General features: G+C 34.5%; 1 long non-coding RNA gene across 1 annotated transcript; it reads right to left on the reverse strand.

The window, feature by feature from the left end:
- Positions 1-4,956: 4,956 nt before the first annotated feature.
- LOC143614723 (uncharacterized) lies at positions 4,957-5,596 on the reverse strand. Its single transcript, XR_013150338.1, has 2 exons — positions 5,267-5,596; positions 4,957-5,136 (listed from the first exon to the last, which is right to left on the reverse strand). It is a non-coding gene; the product is annotated as an uncharacterized LOC143614723 (long non-coding RNA).
- Positions 5,597-9,911: the final 4,315 nt, after the last annotated feature.

The raw sequence follows: 9,911 nt of genomic DNA on the forward strand, positions 1-9,911 counted from the left end.
ATAGCGGATAGTAGAGCCACGCATACTATACTTAGATCTAAAAAATATTTTTATGAACTGAAACCAACAAAAGGGATCATCAATACAATATCAGGTCCTACAAACTTGATAGAAGGAGTGGGAAAAGCTAATTTAGCATTACCAAATGGTACAAAGCTCAAAATAGAAAATGCTTTATTTTCCCCAAAATCAACAAGAAATTTGTTGAGTTTCAGAAACATATATCATAATGGATATGATACTCAGTCAAGGACTGTTAGTAATGAAAAATATTTGCATATCATAAGCAAAGATCAAATATTGGAAAAATTGCCAATGCTCCATTCTGGTTTGCATTATACATATATAAATGTGCCTCAAGCACATATGGAAGTCAAAGAAAATTGTTGCGATTCTGGTATCATAAACTTATGGCATGACAGATTAGGCCATCCAGGATCCACAATGATGAAAAGGATCATTGAAAATACACATGGGCATCCACTGAAAGGTCAAAAGATCCACAAAATAGATAAAATGCCTCAATGTACATCTTGTTCTCTTGGAAAATTAATTACAAGGCCTTCGCCATTAAAAGTCGATAAAGAAACACCAATGTTTCTTGAAAGAATTCAAGGTGACATATGTGGACCAATTCATCCACCATGTGGACCATTTGGATACTTCATGGTCTTAATAGACGCATCTAGCAGATGGTCTAATATCTCTTTATTATCGACTCGTAATGTTGCTTTTGCAAAATTTCTTGCTCAAATTATCAAATTACGTGTACATTTTCCGGATTATACCATTAAAAGAGTAAGGCTTGATAATGCGGGAGAATTTACATCACATGCTTTTGATGATTATTGCATGTCTGTGGGGATTGCTGTAGAACACCCTGTTGCTCATGTACACACACAAAATGGCTTAGCCGAGTCGTTGATCAAACGCCTACAGCTAATAGCTAGACCATTAATAATGAGGACAAAACTCCCTGTTTCTATTTGGGGTCATGCAATTATGCATGCTGGATCATTAATCCGCGTAAGACCAAGTGCAAATCATAAATACTCTCCCACACAACTTGTTTCTGGAAATGAGCCAAATATCTCTCATTTTAGAATTTTTGGTTGTGCTGTGTATGTTCCTATTGCACCACCACAACGCACAAAAATGGGTCCCCAAAGAAGGTTGGGAATATATGTTGGATATGAAACATCTTCCATCATAGGATACCTTGAACCTTTAACAGGTGATGTATTTACAGCACGTTTTGCTGATTGTCATTTTAACGAGACAATGTTCCCAGCATTAGGGGGAGAAATGAAAAAGTAAGAAAGAGATATATCATGGTGTGTACCATCATTGTTACACCTAGACCCAAGATCAAAACAAAGTGAGACAGAGGTTCAAAAAATAATACATCTACAAGAAATTGCAAATCAGTTACCTGATGCATTTACTGATATAAACAGGGTCACTAAATCTCATATACCAGCTGCTAATGCTCCAGCTCGAGTTGAGATTCCAAGCAAGCAAAACCATAATAATGCACCTCATGAATCTCAAAAAACGTTTAAAACGTGGAAGGCCAATCGGTTCAAAGGATAAAAATCCTCGAAAAAGAAAGGGTTCTGAGAAGGATACTGACCCTAAGGAAGGAATGATTGACAAAACCTTCCCTCAGGAAAGAATAAATGATATAACATTTCCTCAGGAAGAAATAAATGATTCCAATAAAGAATTGTCAATAAACTATGGTAAATCACATATAATGTGGGATCGAGATGAAATAGAAAATATTGATGATATATTTTCTTATTCTGTGGCAAGCGATATCATGGAAGAAAATGATGACCCTGAACCAAAATCTGTAGATGATTGTAAAAATCGACAAGATTGGAACAAATGGAAAGATGCTATGCAAGCTGAATTAAACTCACTAAACAATCGAAAGGTTTTTGGACCTATTGTCATTACACCAAAGTCAATGAAACCTGTAGGATATAAATGGGTTTTTGTGAGAAAACGAAATGAGAAAAATGAAGTTACAAGATATAAAGCAAGACTTGTAGCTCAAGGTTTTTCTCAGAGGCTAGGAATTGACTATGAAGAAACGTATTCTCCTGTCATGGATGCTATTACGTTTAGATATTTAATCAGCTTAGCAGTCTCTAAAAATTTAGAGATGCGCCTTATGGATGTTGTCACAGCTTACTTGTAAGGATCACTAGACAGTGACATCTATATGAAAATTCCCGAAGGATTTAAACTCCCTGATGCAATAAGCTCAAAGCCTAAGGAAATGTATTCCATCAAATTACAAAGATCCTTGTATGGACTGAAACAATCTGGAAGGATGTGGTACAATCGCTTGAGTGATTATTTGATAAGCAAAGGATACACAAATAATCTTATTTGTCCATGTGTCTTCATCAAGAAGACAACATCAGGATATGTGATCATAACTGTGTATGTTGACGATCTAAATTTAATTGGGACACAAAAAGAAATTAATGAAGCAATTGCTCTTTTAAAGAAAGAATTCGAAATGAAAGATCTTGGAAAAACCAAATATTGTCTTGGTTTACAAATTGAGCATATGCATAATGGGATACTTGTGCATCAGTCAACTTATACTGAGAAACTCTTAAAACGTTTCAATATGGACAAAGCAAATCCTTTAAGCACACCGATGGTTGTTAGATCACTCAATGTTGACAATGATCCATTTCGTCCTTGCGAAGATAATGAAGAGATTCTTGGTCCCGAAGTACCATACCTCAGTGCAATTGGAGCACTTATGTATCTTACTAACTGTACAAGACCTGACATTTCTTTTGCAGTTAACTTATTAGCAAGATTTAGTTCATCCCCTACTAAAAGACATTGGAATGGCATTAAACATATTTTTCGGTATCTAAAAGGAACTGCTGATTTAGGTTTATTTTATCCTAACAATTCAAAAGAAGGGTTAGTTGGTTATGCAGATGCAGGTTATTTATCTGATCCCCATAAAGCAAAATCTCAAACTGGATACATATTTAAGAATGGAGGAACTGCGATTTCATGGCGTTCTCAGAAACAAACACTCATTGCAACATCTTCAAATCATGCTGAAGTCATTGCATTGCATGAAGCTTCAAGAGAATGTGTATGGTTAAGATCTATGTCACGACACATATTGATTTCTTGTGGACTAGAGAAAGATCGAATTCCAACTCCTATCTATGAAGATAATGCAGCTTGTGTCTCGCAAATGAAGGAAGGGTATATCAAAAGTGACAGAACAAAGCATATACCACCAAGATACTTTGAGTATACTCGAGACCTTATTAAAGACAATCAGGTTGAAATGAGATATGTCCAGTCCAGCAACAACTCAGCTGATCTTTTCAGAAAAGCACTTCCCACAGCAACATTTAGGAAACATGTTCATGATATTGGCATGCGCCATGTATGAACAATGTAACGACCTGCAATTTGAGGGGGAGCTATATACTGCACTCTTTTTCCCTTAGCTAAAGTTTTTTCCCATTGGGTTTTCCTTTAGCAAGGTTTTTAATGAGGCAGTACTTCAAGACCCCGATGTTTTGAAAAGGTGTCATCCAAGGGGGAGTATTATGAATCCAGTGACGCTTTTTTTGGATGACCACTTTTTCAAAGATGAATCCACCGACGCTTTTTGATGACCATTTCTTTCAAAGCAATAATACATGTTTGTCTCCTTAAATAGTACCTTTGAACAGTAGTTTTTGTATTATAAATAGAATGATTTGAACGAAGGTTGATATCCAGTAAAATTCTCATATTCTCATATTTCCTTGTTTCTTGAAGTTCATATATTATAAGCTTGTTAAAGTTTGGGCTAATATTATAACAAAAATTTATTTTTTGTATGATTTCTTATATTTTACAAAACGTGAATTTAATGTTTAGATGAAAATATTGAAAAAAATATCAAAATTGATAAATTCCTTACAAATAAGTAGCTAAATTTGTAGCTAAAATCTTATAAAGTTCGTTGCAAAATCTTGCCCTAGTTGTAGCTAATTCATTGCAAAGATCATCCAAAAGTTGTAGCTATATTTCATAGCTAAATTGGTAGCAATAATCATAGCAAACCCCATAGCTAAAAAACCCATAGCAAAATTCGGGTAAATAAAAACCCGTAGCAAAATTCCGTGGCTAAAAGCCATAGCAAAATTTCGTAGCTAAAAAACGTAACAAATTTCCGTAGCTAACAATTTGTAGCTAAAGATCCATAGCAAAAATTTCTATAGCAAAACTCGTAGCAAACATAACTAAAATAGCAACGTCTCTTTTCGTAGCTAAAACGGTTGCAAAGTATGATTCCATAGTTAAAACTGCTAGAAAAAAATTTAGCTATGAGACTTGTACCTACGAACCAAATCCGTAGCAAATTCATAGCAAACAGGTTGTTTGTTATGGATTAGCTACGAATCTGGCCGTAACAAATGCCAATTTTTGTAGTAGTGTCTGATGTATTTTTTGTTAGTGTGTGTTTCATGTTCATAGATATCGCTCATTTAAACAACAAATTTGTTTGACTATCATATCATACATTAATAAATTTAATAAATTCACCCTAGTAAAAGTGGGTAAAGTTAAAATACAAAGAACAACAAAAATGAGAAGGGTGAGAAGAAATCTAGTCCATTGATCCTAAATTTGAATGGATGAGATTAATTTAATAAATAAAAATTGATGAAAAGGGCATGAAGGTAATAAACCACTTTTGTTGACTTTCTCTCTCCACATGCAAGACACATGCCAATTCCCCCATCATTTTAAAATGTCCATAACTTTTTCACACGACATTATTTTTTTAAAAAAAATTCACCATAATAATAAGCGTTTTTTTTATCTTTAATATGAGTATCATATTGTTATATAAAATTAAAAAAAAATTAATGGGTTTTTTTAATTGTGTTTTTTTTGTTGTTCATTATGTAATATGTTGTTTCAATTGTGTTATATTTACCAGACTCTGTTTCCATTGTGTTATATTTACCAGACGTTGTTTCCATTGTGTTATATTTACCAGACTCTGTTTCCATTGTGTTATATTTACCAGACGCTGTTTCCATTGTGTTATATTTACTAGACTCTGTTTCCATTGTGTTATATTTACTAGACGCTGTTTTCATTGTGTTATATTTACCAGACCCTATTTCCATTGTGTCATATTCACATGACTCATCTTATACACAATAACACAATAATATGGTTTCAGACTCTGTCTCCATTGTGTTATATTTACCACACAATGTCTCCATTGTGTTATAATTACCTGACTGTGTTTTCATTGTGTTATATTTACCAGACTCTGTATCCATTGTGTTATATTTACCAGACTCTGTTTCCATTGTGTCATATTCACATGATTCATCTTATGCACAATAACACAATAGTCTAACTGCATAATGACACAATAATGTTGTTTCAGACTCTGTCTCCATTGTGTTATATTTACCAGACTCTATTTCCATTGTGTTATACACTCACACAAATGATCTTATATGACACAATAACACAATGACGTAAATTATTTTTTATTCTTATATAACAAAATTATACTCATATTAAAGGTAAAAAACGCTTCTTATTATGGTGAATTTTTTTTTTAAAAAAATATCATATGAAAAAGTTATAAACGTTATAAAATGATAGGGTATTAATATGTGTCTTGCATGTGGAGAGAGAAAATGTGTACAATTACCTCTATACCCTTTTTTCTTTGGTCCATACTTGACACATGTCAATTAATTATGGCTTTTTATCCTTCTCATTTTTATTCCCCTTTGTAGAATAACTTGACCCAGTAAAAATAGCCTAACATCTTTAATAAATTCACCCTAGTAAATTTAAGTGCCAACTGTATTTAATAAAAGCTGTCTAAAAGCTTTAAATAAGCCAGTTGAAGTTAATGAAACGACAAAATTTTAATCTACTATATTGCTTTTTTAAAGAACCAATATCTTTATCAAGTCTAGTTCTTCTCCCATCTCTATAAAACAGCCACCTTCATCCGCACCATTTTTAATCTACCCACATTGCCATAAGAGCTTAATATTCCCGAGTTGAAATGTTTGAATCAGCACTCCAATATGGGAGTCGAAGATGGAAGAGCTCTATCTGTATATACAGATTTGTTTCAGTCCATAAACCCATAACTACAACAATCTAACATATAATGTTGGAATAGACAGTCTCGGAATTATACTATATAACCATACAGGTAAATTATTCTCATGTATTTTAAGTTTGTTCATGTTCATGTTCATAACTTAGTTATTTCGTTTTACATTATACTAATCACTTGTGGAATTATCAAATTATTAGCATCAAATATTTGATGATTTTGTAAGATATGTTTTGCTTTTTCACTTTTGTGAAATTGTAATTGAGCCGAGCCACGGGGAGCTCGAACTTATACGAGCTGGTTTGTGCTCGGTTCGTTTACATTATCCATCTGAAAAATCAAGCTCGAGTCTAGGGTTGAGTATATTTCGGTCCAACCTAAATAAAACCGATGACCCTAACCGAAATCTGCTCGGTACCGACCCGAATAGGTGTTATTAGTCCGGTTTTCGGTCATTAGTTTTATGCATTTTCGGTTTTCGAATGGTGTTTAAAACTGTTTGCACCCGAGACCAACTTGAAGCTCGACCTACCACCATTGATAAAGTATAGTTTGGACTTCAAGTAGTGTTATAAATTAAAATGGATAAAGTATAGTAGTAGCAAAAGTTGTTAGAAGGCATTGTAAACTCCATATCATCATAAATGAAAGAAGACAAAGATGTAAAAAAGAAAAGTACATCTTGTTAATGTATAAATATTGTTTATTTTTAAATTTTATCCACTAAAATTACTATATATTGGACTATTAGACTGGAAGTATATATTGGACTATTAGACCGGAAGTACTCACCGTTGCCGTCATCAGTGATTCTTTCGGGATCACTACTACGAACCCTAAAGCAAACGCAAGCGGTATCTTCACCGTTGCCGTTGAAACATCCAACGACGTCTAAAGTGTATGAAGAAGTTGGAAGTACTTTGCCGGAATAACGGGTAACTCCGGTGGCCGCTCAATCTGATCGGAATTCGAGGCCTACATTAGAAATGTTATAGTTTGAGTGAGAGAGAAATCAGATGCATTTGGTATATTACATAGGTTGAGACCGTAATTTGAAAGAAAATAGATTTGAAAAGGTAAACCTAACCTGCAACATAATCGATTTGCACCGCCAGTTGTCAAAGGCGAATCGCGAAGTCGATGGAGTCACACACAACTCCGGCGGCATCACCATCGTGTCATCTGTGATTCTTTCAGGCATCATTACTGCGAACCTAAAGCAAATGCACGCACCAACTTCACTGTTGCCGTTGAAGTAGCAACAACGTCTGAAGAGAATGATGAAGCTGTAAGTACTTCGCCGGAGAAACCGGTAACTCCTGCTGCGGCTCAATCAGATCAGAATTCGGCGTCTTCATTTGAAATGCTAGAGTTTGAGTGAGAGAGAAACTAGTTGCGTTTGGTATAGTACAGAGGTTAAGACAGTAATTTGAAAGAAGATATATTTGATAAGGTAAACCTAACCTGTAACATAATTAATTTGCACCACCAGCTGTCGACGACGATTCGACGAGGTCGCCGGAGTCACACGCAACTCCGGCATCATCACCACCGCATCAACAGTGATTCTTTCAGGCATCACTACTGTGAACCCTAAAGCAAACGCAAGCAGCATCTTCGCTGTTGCCGTTAAAACAGCCAACGGCGTCTGAAGAGAATGAAGAAGCTGGAAGTGCTCTGCCGGAATAACATGTCATTTCTTGAGTTAAATATGTGAACCTAAGTTTGTTAATTGAAAAAGAGAGATAAATACACAAAAACAATTAGATTTATCACAAATTATTAACAAGTTTTATATGAATAAGAGTAACTAATTATTTAATTTATCATTAAGTCAATAGATATTACTCATTTTTGTATATGAACGTAAAATGGGTTGACCCGAAACACAACCCGAACAACACACGAATTTAAATGGGTCAACACTACCCGACACGAAGTCAATAGATATTACTCATATCGTATATGAACGTAAACTGGGTTGACCCAAAACACAACCCGAATACGACACGAATTTAAATGGGTCGACACGACCCGACACGAATAAAAATATGGGTTGGGTTAGGGTTGAAGAATCTCAACGCGGTAACCTGCCAACCCGAAACCTATCAACCCGTTAACCTGTCAACCCGACACGATTGCCACCCCTAATATATCCCACCTAAGGTTAAGGGATTTTTAGTCTTTTACCATACATTTAGCAACCAATTGAAATTATAAAAACCGCCCTTTTTCACACGATCAATTTTCTCAATAGGCCCTTTTTCAATTTTCTCCACGATCAATTTTCACACGATCCTCCGTCTTTCAACATCATCATAAAGCCCTAATCAAATGGAGAAGATAGAAGACATAACGCATAATCCATGGAACCAATTTCAGTATGTTTCTCTATTTAAATCGCAATTTATTACAGCGCTTAATTTGTTTCCTGAAACTGTACGCTTGAATTCAAAGTTTATCATAGATTCTGGTTTGGTTAAGCTTCTTATTGTTGTGAAACTGTGCTTATTTATTATAGGGATAAATTTTTATTATAGAAAAGAACTAAAAATTAAGAGCAATTTTGATTGATTATAAAGAAAAAAATGTTCAATGTGCTGTGTAGTTACTAATTAGGCAGTTAAGCATATACTCTTCCATCCTTAACTTCCTGTGATGTTGTTTAGGGAGGAGCACTAAGGTTTAAACAAAAAAGATTTGGTTGATAAATACAAGGAAAAAAAGGAAAATGAAAAGAATACCGGAAATGAGCCAAAGAAGAAAACAAGTAATAAGACCCGTATAAGGTGTAGGACAAACCTGTTTCGTGAAGCTTTGAAGAAAACACTAGTATATGAGCATAAAAAAAGGTAATATTGCAAACCCCTTTTGCAAAGCTTCTAGACTTACAGAAAATAAGTTTAAGCTTAGAACGAGATGTTGTGAAGTCAATAGTTAGGAATTTCAGTTGTGAAGAAATGACCCTAACTATACATAAAGGGGGTAATACCCAAGTCTTCCGTATTACAGTTAAGGATTTTTATGAGATAATGGGTATACGAGATGGAAATGACTCATTAACTAAAGAAACTAAGGAGTTGGATGATAAAAATGTCTCATCAACTAAAGAAAGTAAGAAAGTGGATGACGATCTTCTAAAAAATATTGCAGTTTGGAAAAAAATGACAGATATAAGAATATCAATATTAAGATGGTTCATGAGGAACTCGAGAAAGCTGTTGATGACGATGTTATTAGGCAAACTTTTGCCTTAATAGCATTGCACTGTATTGTTTGTCCTACTCTGCGGGGTATATTGGGAAAAAAGTATTTGTCGTTTTTGAAGAATGCAAATAAACTTCATGACCAACCGTGGGCAAATATTGCTCTTGATGGTCTCAAGAATGGCATTCAAACGTTTTTTAAAGGGGATGAGATTGATAGGAATCTAGGTGGGTGTGTCCGCTTTTTACAGTTATACTGTATGAATAAGAAAATGGAAGCGTTGAACATTTCTGAGATCAATGACGATGTGATTAAAGAGTTCCGCCAGAATTGGATGGTTATTAAAAATATGTGTAGTATTTTATTATGTTTATTAATATTATGACTTTTGTGATCTTTTTAACTGACTTCCCCTACTTACAGATTGATCATGCTCCCGAGAGGAAGAGAAAGAAATACTTGGCAGAAAAGATTTGCAAAGACCTGAAACATATATCCCTCATCTTATCAAGGCTGAACCAGAAAAGATAGAGCTGGGGTTACTTTTGGAGCTTGG

This window comes from Bidens hawaiensis, unplaced genomic scaffold, assembly GCF_021521415.1.
Source record: "Bidens hawaiensis isolate Kalapana, Puna unplaced genomic scaffold, B.hawaiensis_p1.1 tig00040825_1, whole genome shotgun sequence".
Taxonomy (NCBI): Eukaryota; Viridiplantae; Streptophyta; class Magnoliopsida; order Asterales; family Asteraceae; genus Bidens; species Bidens hawaiensis.